Source organism: Lissotriton vulgaris, chromosome 12 (assembly GCF_964263255.1).
Source record: "Lissotriton vulgaris chromosome 12, aLisVul1.2, whole genome shotgun sequence".
Taxonomy (NCBI): Eukaryota; Metazoa; Chordata; class Amphibia; order Caudata; family Salamandridae; genus Lissotriton; species Lissotriton vulgaris.
This window is the reverse complement of record NC_141700.1, coordinates 507,881,890-507,897,354: the sequence shown is the minus strand read 5'-3', so window position 1 is coordinate 507,897,354 and position 15,465 is coordinate 507,881,890. Positions and strand designations below refer to the sequence as shown.

The 15,465-nt window shown below is 50.4% G+C and overlaps 1 protein-coding gene across 1 annotated transcript in view; it reads right to left on the bottom strand.

The window, feature by feature from the left end:
• GLG1 (golgi glycoprotein 1) overlaps positions 1 to 15,465 on the bottom strand; it is a 792,605-nt gene that overhangs the window by 217,457 nt on the left and 559,683 nt on the right. The window lies entirely within an intron of this gene.

The window sequence follows — 15,465 nt, the reverse complement described above, 5'->3', positions numbered from 1 at the left end:
CTTTCTACATGCCCTACGGTGACGGAACCGAGGAGGAGTAGAACTTGGTCAACTCCGCAAGAAGAGCAAGGGAGAGCAAGGGAAGGAATATGCTACTTACCAGTATGCATCTGTTCTTGGCATGTAGGGCTGCTGACATTCATATCTGTGCATAGATCACCGCCTAGTGTTGGGTCTGGATGATCACACATTGTTGTCCTGGAAGAGTCTTCGAAGTATCACGAGATAGGTGGCTCCTCCCCTGGACTACAGTGCGCATGGGCATCCTCTCCATCTTCAGATAGTTGTTTTTCGCCATTGTGGCAGAGATGGAGTGTAATACAGTAAGTGATGACCATGCCTGAGAATGATTCGGAGTGCTACAGCTGCGACAGTTCACCGGGGAGGAGGGCGGGCGATATGAATGTCAGCAGCCCTACATGCCAAGAACAGATGCATACTGGTAAGTAGCATATTCCGTTCGAGGCATGTGGGCTGCTGAATTCATATCTGTGCATAGAATAAATAGCAGTTACCTCCTTAGCGGTGGTTGCCCGTGCCAGCTGCAGCAGTCTGAAAGAGGGTATTGAGAACAGCCTGTCCTACAGCAGCTTGCTGTTTGGAGTGTACATCTACGCAGTAGTGTTTGGTAAATGTATGTATGGTGGTCCATGTGGCTGCTCTACATATATCCTCTAGGGGAATGTTACCTAGGAAAGCCATGGATGCCCCTAACTTGCGTGTGGAATGCGCTCTTGGGGGAACTGTTAATGTGCGTTTAGCTTTTTGATAACAGATCTGTATGCACTTAACAATCCATCTGGCTATACCTGATTTGGAAATGGGGTTGCCTTTGTGTTGTGGGGAGAAGGCAACAAACAGCTGCTTAGTTTTCCTGAAAATTTCCTGAAATCCTTTGTCCTGTCAACGTAATACAGGAGAGCTCTTTTAACATCTAAAGTGTGCAGTGCTCGTTCTACCACTGAATCAGGATTTGGGAAGAAAACGGGTAGCTCTATGGTTTGGTTAATGTGGAACTGCGACACCACCTTAGGCATAAATGTAGGGTTGGTACGCAGCACTACCCTATTAGCATGAACCTGCATGAAAGGCTCTTGAATAGTTAGTGCTTGAAGCTCACTAACTCTTCTTAGCGATGTGATTGCCACTAGAAAGGCCACTTTCCATGTTAGAAACTGAATCTCACAAGAGTGAAGAGGTTCAAAGTGTGGTCCCATTAATCTGGTGAGAACCACGTTCAGATTCCAGACAGGAGAAGGAGGGTGTCTGGGAGGATTCACTCTTTTGAGTCCCTCCATGAAAGCTTTAATGGCTGGCACCCTGAAAAGAGAAAGATGCTGTCTGTTTTGAAGATAAGCGGCCATTGCAGCCAAATGTATCCTGATGGAACTGTATGACAGATTGCATCTGTATAGATGTAGCAAATAACAGATAATGTTTTGTGTGGACGCATCCAGCGGATTTATGTCATTATTGGAACAGTAAATGACAAATAGCTTCCATTTGGCCACATAGCATGCCCTGGTAGTAGGTCTCCTTGCCTCCTTGATGATGTTCATATAGTCAGGGGGTAAGTTGAGGTAGCCAAACTATGACCTCAGGAGCCATATCGCAAGGCTCAACTGTTGCAGATCTGGGTGCTGAATGTCTCCATGGCTCTGAGTGAGGAGACTGGGAGTGAGGCGCAGTCGCTGGTGAGGCACCACTGAAATTTCTAGGAGCGTGGTGTACCACGCCTGCCTTGCCCACGTTGGAGCAACTAGGATGAGCGTCATGGAGTGCTATCGCAGTTTGCGTGCCACTAGCGGGATGAGCGGTGCTAGGGGAAAAGCGTACGCAAATCTGCCTGACCAGTTCATCCATATCGCATTGCCCTGAGACTGCGGGTGTGGGAACCTGGCGGTGAAGCTTTGGCATTTTGCGTTTTCCTGCGTGGCGAATAGGTCTATCTCTGGATGACCCCACTGCTGGAAATATGGTTGGAGCACCGAGGGGTGTATCTCCCACTCGTGCATCTGATGGCTGTGCCTGCTGAGCAGGTCCGCCATCTAGTTGTCCTTGCCCGGGAGATGTTCCGCCATGAGAAACATCCATGAGGAACATGTTCCTCTGAATGGCCCACTTCCACATGCTCTAGGCTAGATGAGACAATTGTGGAGAGTGTGTGCCTCCCTGCTTCTGGATGTAATACATGGCAGTCATGTTGTCCGTCCGGATCAGCACGACTTTGTTGCACAAATGCAACTTGAATGCCTTCATTGCCATGAAGATTGCCATCAGCTCCAACAGGTTGATATGCATCTTTTGCTGCTGCGTCGTCCATAGTCCCTGCACGGTATAATGGAGGACATGCGCTCCCCAGCTCTGGAGAGATGCGTCCGTTTTCAGCACTATTTGTGGGACAGGCTCTTGGAACGGTCGTCCCCTGCAAAGGTTTTGCATGTTCCACCAATGCAGAGAGTTGTATGCACGACCGGTCACCAACACTAGGTCTTTCAGATGTCCATGAGCCTGGTTCCACTGTTGTGCTAAGCACTCTTGAAGGGGACGCATGTGTAGCCTCGCGTGCGGGACTATGAAGATGCAGGAGGCCATCATACCTATCAGCTGCATAAATACCTGCGCTGGGAGTGAGTGCTGGGGCCTGAACTTCTGAATCAGCAATTGCATGCTGTTGACTCTGGCAGTGGTGGGCTGCGCTGTTGCTGTCAGAGTATTTATTGTCGCACCTAGGTACTGTTGCACATGTGCGGGCTGAAGGTGTGATTTTGGGTAGTTTAGTGAGAATCCTAGGCTGTGTAGGAGGTGAATTGTGCGGGACATGTGGCTGGCACACTGCTGGGCTGACTTCGCTTGGACAAGCCAGTCGTCTAGATAAGGATAGACATGGATGTGTTGTCTCCGAAGGTGCGCAGCCACTGTCGCCAAGCAGTTGGTGAACACCCTGGGGGCAGTAGTGACCCCGAAAGGCAGGACATTGAACTGGTAATGCTGGTTGTTGACGGTGAACCTGAGATACTTCCTGTGACCTGGGTGAATGGGAATGTGAAAATAGGCATCCTTCAGGTCTAGGGTTGCCAGGAAGTCCCCCTGCCTGAGCAATGGTAGAACTTGCTGTAAAGTTAACATGTGAAAATGTTCTGACCGGATGTACTGGTTCAGGGGTCTGAGGTCTAGAATGGGCCACAGGGAACCGTCCTTTTTTGGGATCAAGAAGTACAGCGAGTACACCCCTGTACCTTGCGGTTCTAAAGGCACAAGTTCTATGGCCCCTTTTTGCAGCATGCAGATTACCTCTTGCTGCAATAAGTGCATGTGCTCTGCGGACATAGGACGTTGCCTTGGGGGTATGTTGGGAGGAGTGGAGGTTAGTTCCAGACAATAGCCATATTGGATAAGTTGTCTCACCCACCTGTCTGTGGTAATGCCTTCCCAGACTAGCAGGAACTGCTGGAGTCTTCCCCCGACCGGTGTTATATGGTCTGGGGGCAGTGACAAGGCGTCACTGTTTATTGGTGGCGGAGGATCTGGCATTGTTATTTCCACGTCCTCTGCCTTTAGTGCTGTTCCCACGATATCCACCCCTGTTATTTTTGTTGTAGGTGGTCTGCGTGCTGCCCTTGTTGTATTGGGCTTGCTGCAATGCTTGACCTCTCGAGGCTCCCCTGTTACCGGAGCGACGAAAGGAACTGCCCCTGAACTGCTGTGACTGCAGAGCCCCCATGGATTTTGCTGTCTGTCTTTTTCAATTTTTTCCAAGGGTCGTGTTTAAATCAGGACCAAAAAGAAAGTCAGGGTTAACTGGCTGATTGAGGAAAGTTGTTTGGATTTCTGGTTTGAAACCAGAGATGCGGAGCCAGGCATGACGTCTCAGCATTACACTAGTGTTGATGGCCCTAGCTGCTGTGTCTGCTGCATCGAGGGCACACTTGATGGATGCATTTGAAATACATTTTCTTTCCTGTATGAGCATTTCTGCTCCCTCCTTATAAGCATCAGGCAGGTGTTGTAGTAGCTGCTCTAACGTGTCGTAATGAGCCCTATCATATCTAGCTAATAGGGCCTGCGTATTTGAGATCCTCCAAATGTTAGTCGCTTGAGCTGCTACACGTTTGGCAGAAGCTTCCAAGATTTTCGATTCTTTGTCCGGAGGAGGAGCATCACCACTTGTTTGAGAGCTTGCTCTCTTGCGAGCATTAGCTACTACTAGGGAGTCCAATGGGAGCTGGCCCTTGATGTACATAGGGTCCACAGGCGCAGGCCGATATTTTCTTTCAATCCTTGGGTTTACAACCCTCGCCCTTGCGGCCTCCTTGAAAATGTCAGTAGCATGTTTAAGGCCACCCTTTAAGATAGGCAATGTCTTTACTGATCTTTCTGAGCTGGAGAAAGTATCGAACAGAAAGTCCTCCTCCACTGGGTCAGCGTGCATTTCCACGTCATGGTTAATAGCCGCCCTTTCAATCAAAGAGTTAGACGCCGCCATGTCTTCAGTAGGCGAGGTCTTGACATTATAGGACTGAGTATCAGACGTAGTGTGTGGCTCATCAGGGTCAGTCCAGGGTCGAGGTTCCTCCTGATCTGCGTCAGTATGATAAGTAAACTCAACCTGATTGTAACCCTCTCCCACATCCTCATAGCTGTGTGTGGGAGAATAGGCATAGTGTTGTGTATATGACTCCACAGGTTCAAAGAGAACAGGTGAGGTGGCTGAATCCCTTTTCTTCTTGAGAGGGATTTTGTATGCCTCCAAAGGGTGTTCTGGAGCGATTTTTCGTTTGTGAATGGTGAGCCTGCCAGAATCCGAGTCGATGAAGAGCTTCGGCTGATTGTTATACGAGGGTGCCTGGAACATAACCTCCTCTGGAAAGGACTGAGACCTGGAAGGGCCTGACACCTTCTTGAACGTTTCGGTGCTCTTTTGTGGCTCGAACGCTTTGGGTCGAGCGGTCGGGGGCAGTCCGTATTTAATTGGTGGAGGAAGCACCGGAGACGAACCAACCTTCTTTGAGGTTGACGTCGTCTTCGATCCGATCTGCTTCGGTGGATCACCCGCATGCCTGCAGCCTTGCGTCAAATCGAGCTCATGAAGCGCAGCAGGTACGGCCTTGGGCTTCAACGCGATATGCTCCTTCGGGTCGGGTTTGGTCTTCGACTCGAGGGCCTTGGTCAACAGTGGCTTGGAGGCTGCAAGCGTCGGTTTGACAGTCTTTTTAGCCTGGAGTCCTTTGGCAGTGTCGCCATGTTTGGACGTCAACGGCGTCAGAGTGACGTGCTTGACCGTAGAGACTGGCTTCGGCGCCTCGCTCTTCGGGCCGACGCCCCCTTGTGACCCCGAAGGGTCGATGACGCTTTTAGACTTGACTAGCGCCGAGGAGTCCGAGGGCGTCGATCAGAGGACTGACTTCAACAGTTTCAGTTTCGTTTTCGCCTCTGTTGGTTTCGGTTTCGATTTTGTTGGATCGACCGATGGCTCCTTAGAAGCATTCTTAGCCGGGCCTCGACACGGGGCTATAGAATGTGGAGGAAGATCTCAGCTAAGGCCTTCCGGCGATGCCTCGACCTGAGCCTTAGAGAGCACAGTGTTAATATTAGGCCCCACGACTGCGGGTGGGCCTTTCTCATCGCTCAAGTAGTCATCGACGGCTCCGATGGCCTCTGCGTCGTCTCCTACCTCGACGATGTCTTCATCATGGACGTAGTCTTCATAGTCGTCCACAACGAAGTTAAAATCTTGCTCCGACGCAGGGTCAGACTGCTGGTTAGGATCCTCTTCATCTGCGCCTTCGTAATCGGCCTCGAAGATTTTCTCCGGGTCAGGCGCCGCTTTCTGCGCAGACTGTCTTGCGGCGCGTCGAAGTCGAAGCGTCTTCTTGGACCGGAACTTGGAACAGGCCATACAGCTGGCCTCGTCGTGGTCCAGGGATAAACATTTATTGCACACTGGGTGCACATCAATGTGAGGGTATTTTGAGTTGCAGACGGGGCACCTCTTGAACGGGCTCCGTTCCATCGTCGTTGTCGTTGGGGCCGTTGGTGTCGAAACGGCCTTCGACGTCCTGTTCGAAGAACTTGATCAAGTATAGGCACCGAACGAGACAATACTGACGCCCCGAAGGCCTTTTGGCCTTGCGCAAAGTGTTTTATACTGATTCCGAACTTGAGTCAAGAAAGTACATCCGAACCGACTGGCGGAAAAAAACAATATGAAGATGGAGAGGATGCCCATGCGTACTGTAGTCCAGGGGAGGAGCCACCTATCTCGTGATACTTCAAAGATTCTTCCAGGACAACAATGTGCAATCATCCGGACCCAACACTAGGCGGCGATCTATGCACAGATATGAATTCAGCAGCCCACATGCCTCGTACAGGAAGATACCCTAAGGGGCAACAGTGACCAGGGAACCTGCAGCCTATTCCCGGAATAGACTCACGTCACGCAGTAAAAGAACCTTTACTAAAATAAAACCATACTTACCCAGATCGAGTCTCCGACCCCTTCCTACAACCCCATCTTTGAAAAAGGTCAATAAAGTTGCATGCAGGTTGAGAGTACCTGGAAGGTGAATTGCCAATATGGTCAGCTTCCGCGCCAATAGCCACTTCCAAATCGTTTAATGTGATAGAGGCCTGGATCTGGTCCCTCCCAGTTTGTTCAGATAGTACATAGTTGTGGTATTGTCCTTCTGAACCAACAGGTAGCATGTTGTTATGGGGGGAAAGAATTAATTGAGTGCCTGATGTACAGCTTAGTTCCAACATATTGATGTGGTAGGTATTCTCCATTTCTGACCACAGAGGAGGGACGCGTCCGATGAGTGTTTGTTTGGGGCGTTCCTGGTGGAACGGGACACCTTTCAACAAATGATGACTCTGCATACACCATCTCAGGGAGATTGACTTTGTGAGGAAGAGATATGGTGCCCTCCCAGTGGTTGGAGACTTGAGACCACTGATCCTCTAATGCTTGCTGCAACAGAATCAGCTGCAGTCTAGCATTGGGAACAATGAATATGCAGGATGCCATCGATCCCAGCAGAGGAGATAACGGTCTGGCAGTGGGTTGAGGTGTGCAGAGGACAGTGCGACATTTGTGGATGATTGAAGATAGCCTCTCCTCCGAAGGACACATGCTTGAGGAGTCCGGAGTCGCCCTGAAGTAGCAGATTCTTTGAGTTGGATTGAGAATGGACTTCTTGTAATTGAAGCACAGACAACTGATTTAGGACCTGGATGCAGTATTGAAGGTGTTCTTGAAGACTGGGAGAAGCAATCTTGAGCAGCTAGTCTTCTAGATATAGACAGATGATTTTGCTTTTGCAGAAAAGCCGCTACCACCGCCATACATTTTGAAAAAGTGCAGGGCTGATTTGAGTCCGAAAGGGAGGACTTTGTACTGGAAGTGCTCTGATGCTATCTTGAACCGCAGAGATTTCCAGTACTTTCGGGAAATTGGGATATGAAAGTAAGCGTCCTGCAGGTCTATGGAGCACATTCAGTCTCCTTGATGGACTTGTGGAATAATTTGGTGTAATGCCAACATCCTGAATCTTTCTTTGAGGACAAAGTGGTTTAAAAATCGGAGATAGAGTATAGGTCTGTACTCCTTGGTTGGTTATTTCTTTAGAACTAAGTAACCGGAATAAATCCCAAATCGATGTTGGAACCAGGGAACTTTTATGATGACCTGCTTTTGTAACAGGATGGATACCACCGCCCGAAGTAGGTTTTGCTAATGTCCTGATGACCTTCAAGGCAGTATTGCGGGTGGAGGGGACTTTAATCCGATTGAGTCCCCTTTCCGCACAATATCGAGCACCCAATTGTCCTTTGTGATTTTGTGCCACTCGTCTCAATGAAACATGATACTTCCCTCCCCCCACCGGAGTGGGTAACAGAGCTGGGGGAAGCAAGCTATGACTGCTTTCGCTGCTGTTCAGAAGAGGGAGTTGTTGCCTGGACGCCCCTCGTCCTCCTCCAGGTCGGCGCTGGTGAAAGTGGGAGCAGGAATGGTGGTGTTGCGAGGACCAGTGAGGGGTTTGAACCCTCGGTTGCTATTGTCGGCGGGCATAAGGACGGTAATGGCATCTGTAATCATTACATTTTTCCAGACCTATGGGAGTGCTAGATCTAGTCAGGGAGCGCCAGAGTGGTGTCCGCCATCGAAATCTCCTTGAAGCTGGAGATTGTTGCCTTGGAGACCCCAGAGGAGACCTTGTGGCTGGTGTCAGTGTGTCGGTGGACGCACCCCTTTACCGGATGTTCCAGAGGGGGGAATATATCTGCGAATAGTCAGACCCTGGATAGCCCCTTGACCACTCTTTCACACTCCTAATCCATCTCGGTGAGAAGTTTATTGGAGGAGTGTGCTGTTCTTGAACCTGGGATCCCTCCGGCGTGATCTGTACAATTCTCAGGCCCGGAGAAGATGATGCGCTCCTCGACGTCCACCATCTCCATGTTGGTTGCTGGGACTTCACCACTCTAATTTCCCTCGACGTCAAAGGATCTCTCAACGTCAGTACAGGTGACTGAGACAATCTGTCTCTTTGCCGGTGGAGATGTGCAAGAGGACAGTGGTCTAGAAGTCTATCTTCTTGACTGCGATCTCCTCGATGTCAATAGATTTTGCCCCAACATCTGCAATGGTGCAGCTGAGCGTCTTCGTGTCGAGTGCCCATGCTTAGCTGTCGGCAGAGTATTCGACATTGGCGGGACTATTCAGTGCTTATGACTTTGCGGAGTATCCCTTGGAAGAGAACCCCATATTCACACACTTCCATATCAGTAACTGAAGTAACATGGCTTCTAGGGATGGAGGTATGGCTGAAATTTCAATTTCTATAGAAAGGTCTAACCTACTAGCAGAGGATAAACCTGGCACTTCATAGGGATATTCTACACCACTAGAATCATCACAGTATAGGAAAGAGGGCCAGAGTTTTATCCGAAGTGGGCATGGATCCTATGTCTGCACTCTTCCTCTTCAATATGTCTATGTACCTCCCTTCTGGATTTTTTGCGAGGAGGTGGCTCCATGGTAAGAGGCAGTGCCACTTGCACTAAGTATGGCTCCAAAGGTGGTGTCAGTGGCTCAATTGGTGGTGTTGGGTACAATGCTAGTTGGGCCATGTAGTTGTGCACAAGCATGAATGCTGGAGACGCCGCAGATCCAGAGCTGTATGGCACCACAGGAATGAACACTGGGAGGCAAAATGATGCTCCCTGTTCTAGAGGTGCCCCTGAAGTGTTCAAGGCTCTGGCGAGAATCCCAACTATTGTGTTGAGAAAGAAAGATGAGTGTCCTCAGAGCAGGGAATTCCTGGAAAGTTAGAGTGGCTAGAGACAAAGGATCCGTGATGTAAGGTACTAGTGCCTAAGGTGTGGGGATGGAAGACGCCCGAGTAGGATCCGAGGTCAGTCTGGCTGGGGTGCATAGCCATCTGGAGAATCAGCTGTCAAACTCTGGCTGAAGATTTTGTGAGAGACTTACCTCTTCTACGTTTCTTATGCGTCCTGTGCTGCTTTTTCATTGTCCCTGAGGAATGAGTGGAAAGATATGGATTGAAGCCTAGACCGTGATGCATGCTGAGGCATGAGTCTCAGGTGCTAGATTTGTGGTTCGATCCCATATGTTTTGGAAGTGATATGACTGCACTGAAGAATTTTCAGTGGTGAAAAAAACTCACTTATGAGAGAACAAGCTCAAGATCTGTGTGGAAGGTGTAGAAAAATGGTGCTGTGATTGGCACTATATGGCTTCAGTGACAACCTTTGACAGCCTTTTTGACATAGATATGAAGGAGTAGTTTCTGTCCTGTAACTCCAGTTCTGTAGTAGGGGTATCTCGGTTATAGTCATAATCTAGTGAATAGTCCCGCCCATGTGCGCGGACCCCGGAGCAATCAAAAATAATCTCTTAAGTTGTCAAAACATGCAGACCTGCACAGACACTTAAGAGAGAATTTAAAGACAGATAATGCAGCCTATATCCACAGGCTACACTGTCCAATACTTCAACTAGAAATTCCACCAAAAACCACAAACAGCACAGCCTATCCAGTGTTTTCCACAGAGAAAACCTTGCCTTTAACAGCAAAACCCTCTGGAATGAGAGAGGAAGTGGATAGACAAGCCCCATAGGCTGCAATTATGTGGCTCAAAACAGGATACTGTGCCTTTAAGAGAACTTTCCAGAAGCCTCACAGTATCCCAGAATGCAGTGCAGGTCCCTTTCACCTTCAGTTCTTTTTGAAGGCGTAACACGCCAGACCTGTAGCATTTCTTACATGAATAGCTCTCTCCACCGAGGAGGAGGGCGGGCGCTTATGACTATAACAGAGATACCCCTACTACAGAACTGGAGTTACAGGACAGAAACTACTCCTTCTGTAGTAGGGGATCTCTGTGTATAGTCATAATCTAGTGAATAGAATGGCAAGCCCATCCCCACACCAAAGCGGCGGTGGAGAGAAGAGAAATAACACCACTACTGTGCGAACAGATTTCGCAACGAAGCCTGTCCAACCTGAGCATCTGCCCTGGCATCAGTGTCCAGACAGTAAAGCTTAACAAAGGTATGGACCGACTTCCAAGTGGCTGCCTTGCAGAGTTCTACAATTGGAACATTACGGAGCAAAGCAGTCGCGGCAGCTTTGCCCCTGGTGGAATGAGCCTTAGGTTTACCGCCTAAGGTCTTATCAACCTTTTAGCAACACAATTGTATACAGGACACAATCCACCTCGAGATGGACTGTTTAGAGGTAGCAAGACCGGTCCTGACTGATCCACAATTGATAAACAATTGGTCTGACCTACGAATATCTCTGGTTTTATCCAGATAAAATTTCAACACCCTCCTGACATCCAGGGAATGCAGAGACCTTTCCGCTGGTGATGAAGGATTCCGAAGAAACGGAGGTAAAGTTAGTCTGGTTACCATGGAAATCAGACATAACCTTTGGACGAAATATATGGAGAGTATGCATAACAACCTTAGCAGTATGAAATACAGTATAAGGTTCTTGGCAACACAACGCCGGAATTTCCCTCACCCTGCGGGCCGAAGTAATGACCACGAGGGACGCCGCCTTCCAGGACAGGCGCTGCAACGAAGCCTTATGAAAATGTTCAAAAGGCTCCTTCATCAATCTGGACAGCACCACGTTCAATTCCCATGAAGGCGAAGGAAGCTGGACAGGAGGGAACACTTTCTTAGAGCCTTCCAGAAAACCTTTGATCACAGGGATCTGAAAGCAGGAAGTCTGCGAAGGTCATTTCCTGTAGGCAGTCAGCGCAGCAAGATGAACCTTAATGGATTGGACATTAAGGCCAGACTGCGCCAGGTGTAGAAGATACGGAAGGATGACATCTTCCTTACACGTCGTCAGATCATGGTCCTTGGACTTGCACCAGATGCAAAACCTCTTCCACTTGTAAGCATAAGAAGTCCTAGTGAAAGGCTGCTTAGCCTCCTTCAGTATGTCCATACAAACTTCTGGTAGATTCAAATGGCCATACTGCACTATCTCAGGAGCCATGCAGCCAAACTCAAAGACGAGAGGTTGGGGTGCAACATTTGCCCCCTGAACTTTGTGAGAAGGTCCGGCCTACACGGCCGCCGTATGTGAGGAAGGAGAGACCGGTGAAGCAGGTCAGTGAACCACCACTGTCTGGGCCATTCCGGGCAATCAGGATCATCCGCGCACTGGACTGAGACAGCTTGATGAGCACCGCCGGAATCAGGGGAAAAGGTGGAAAAGCGTACAGAAAGCTGTTCGACCAGTTAATCCATAACGCATTCCTCAGCGTCCCCTGCTGGTAGTACCTGGAGGCGAAGCCTCGGCATTCGCTGTTTTCGGCGGTGGAGAACAGATCTACATCTGGTGTTCCCCACCTTGCGAAGACTTCTTCTAGTACTTCGTCGTTTATGACCCATTCGTGGTTTTCCTGAATCAGTCTGCTCAGCACGTCTGCCTGAACATTCTGCACACCTGGCAGATGAGTAGTCTTTATCGTCAGTCCTCTGGCAAGAAACCAGCTCCAGAACCCCCGCACCTCCTGCGACAGAGTGCGCGAACTTGAACCCCCCTGCTTGTTGAGGTAATACATAGTGGTCGTATTGTCCGTCTGTACAAGCAGAGAGATGGTCTGGAAGGACGGAAGAAACGCTTTCAGTGCCAAGTGAACAGCTCTGAGTTCCCGGAAAATGATGTGATACGTGGACTCCATCAGGGACCACATTCCTTGTATCTGCAAGTCTGCGGAAAGCACCCCCCAGCCGTGGGGGAGACGCATCCGTCACGATAGTCTGTGTGGAAATGTCCTTGTGAAAGGGAACCCATCTGAGGAGATTCTCCGCTGAACACTACCACTTAGAGACTAAAGAGCATGCAGAGACAGTCCTATCTTTTCGCCCCAAGAACCTTTCCTCTAATCCCACTGATCCTCCAAGCACTCCTGCAAAGGTCTCATGAGCAGCCGTGCGTGTGGCATGAGGAAGATACAAGAGGCCATCGACCCCAGTAGAGAAGACACCGTCCCCGCTGTTGTAGATGGGGCGGTCACAAGAGCCTGAGCCTTCCTAAGGAGTGATAATCGTCTCCCCTCCGAAGGAGACACGCCTGCTGACAGCGTATTGATAGAGGCTCCCAAGTACTGTACGCACTGGACCGGAATCGGGACAGACTTGGACATGTTGGTGTGCAACCCCAGCTTGTTCAAGAGAACGCACGTCCTCTGGAAGTGTGCCTGAGCTTCCGAGAAAGAGGAGGCCTTGATCAACCAATCGTCCAGGTACGGGTAGAGAAAACACCTAGTTTTTCCTCAGGCGTGCGGCTACCACTGCCATGCACTTCGAGAATGTTCTGGGCGCAGACTTCAGCCCGACTGGCAGTACTGTGTACTGATAATGATGGGTGCAGACTTGGAATCGCAGGAACTTCCTGTGTTTGTGTGCAAGGAGCACATGGAAGTATGCATCCTGTAGATCTATGGCACAGAGCCAATCTCCCTGTTGCAGCTGAGTATAAACCTGATGCAACTACAGCATGCGAAATTCCCTCTGCGAATCCACTTGTTTGCTTGTCGCAAATCCAGAATGGGCCTGAACTCGTTCTTGTCCTTCTTGCGAACCAGAAAGAACCGGGAGTACAGACCTCTTCCCCTTTGAGACAGAGGTACGTCCTCTATCGCCCTTTACCTTAACAGAATATCGGCCTCAGCTTGGAGCTCTCGTAGCTGAAAACGCGAGCTGATCGGAGGAATTGCTGGAGGAGGGCCGAAGAACCGAAGACTGACTTAGACCCGGCCGGCCTTTGTTCGCCGAGGAGCAACAAGCTCTCCCGCGTATGCGCACAATATACTTGTAAAGCATTAAATGGCAGCCCGGGACCACAGGCAAATCCTGGGAGGAAAAACGCCGCTAGAAAGGGCAGAGGGCATCAAGCCGTTCTCCACGCCCCAAACCTACAGCCGTCCAAAAGTCTCTGATTCAGACTTCATGCGAGCCACTCACTACTCTCATGGTTGCCCAAAGAACGGGAGAGTAGAAGCACACTGATGAGCCGCAGGCTGCAGAGACGTCAGACGAATAAAAGTATGGCAACGTAGTACAAACCCACAATACCTGGGGTTCGGCAGGAGAGAAAGCTCCTCTCCGACCAAAACTATCAGGTCCATTAGACCATCTCTTGGAAGGCTTCCCTCCTGTCTCTCGGCAGGGGAACCACAAATCGGTTAAGAAAACACCCCCACAGAGGGATCTCACCACAACGGTCCAGCAACAGCAGGCCACAGCATGATGTCTACATGACGCCACCCCTGCGACCAAGTCAGGAGCACGGTCGGAGCCAGAACCTCCTGTCAGGTGGTAGTGGCGAAAGTTAAGTCCCGCCAACCAGATAAGAGCCGGAGAGAGACTCCCCGTACTCATGGAAGACGCATCCCTGGCATCAAGGCACAGGGGTTCTCAGACTGAGGGGCCAAAGGCCCCAGGGGTGGTGGGCGGGAGAGGGAACCGAGAGAATTCCGAAACATCCCCGGTGGTCTCACCAGTGGTGGTTGAGCAGGAGGCGACCTAGCCGACGAGTAGGTATGCAAATACTCAAAACTAAGCAAAAGGACCAACGTCCCTCGCTTACACGTGGTGAGTAGCCACAAACTCCCCATCAGAAGGGTTCCTCGACGCTGATCAACTGCTCTGCGTCGTGAGTGGACGGTGCCGGGAACACAAAGTCCCCTCCTACGAAGAGAGGCTCACCACGGAGCGAGGCCTGGAAAAAGACCCAGGCGTCAAGCGCCGGCAGTATTCTGCGGCTGTAACCCATGACGTCGACCTCACTACGACATCACCATCACTAAGACAGTGACTGTCTCTACGACAACCAACACTCAGACGTCAAAATGTCACTACGGTGTCCAACACGGAGACGCCGAGCCATCCCTAACGGTGACGTCCGGACCCAACGGAAGAGAGCAGAGCCCAAGCGGCCAACGCCCCAAAAGGAGCATCACTGCTCCATGACGTCGAGCATCACCGCTCCATGACGTCGAGCATCACCGCTCCATGACGTCGAGCATCACCGCTCCATGACGTCGAGCATCACCGCTCCATGACGTCGAGCATCACCGCTCCATGACGTCGAGCATCACCGCTCCATGACGTCGAGCATCACCGCTCCATGACGTCTAGCATCACCGCTCCATGACGTCGAGCATCACCGCTCCATGACGTCTAGCATCACTGCTCCATGACGTCTAGCATCACTGCTCCATGACGTCTAGCATCACTGCTCCATGACGTCTAGCATCACTGCTCCATGACGTCTAGCATCACTGCTCCATGACGTCTAGGCACCCCATGACGTCGAGGCCCTCCATGACGTCGAGGCCCTCCATGACGTCGAGGCCCTCCATGACGTCGAGGCCCTCCATGACGTCGAGGCCCTCCATGACGTCGAGGCCCTCCATGACGTCGAGGCCCTCCATGACGTCGAGGCCCTCCATGACGTCGAGGCCCTCCATGACGGCCCCGACGCAGACCGGAACCACGTCATAGCTCAGACGTGCCCTTACTGGGGAGAACCCCAGAGATCACAGCATGGGACTCGGTAGAGGACCTACCCTCTCCTTACCCAGAGGCTGAAGATGCCTTCAAACTCCTATGTTTGAAACCTGGGAGCCGAAGCCTCCTAGAAAAGAAGGTACAGAGAAGACAGGTGTCAAAAGACACAGGCAAGCACAGAGTACAAACCCTGTGAGCTTCAGCTTTGACCTTTAGTTCAGCTGCAGACAAAGCACTTGTCAGACTAGAAATAGTCTAAAGACAAGAAGACTGCAGAAATTCTGCCAAAAAAACACAGCAGAATGCAGATAAAGGCCAAAGACGTCGAGTGAAGCTACAAAAATCCAAAATTTGTATAGAAAAAACTCAAAAAAGAAGAGCTAATGCTCCAGGGTCCT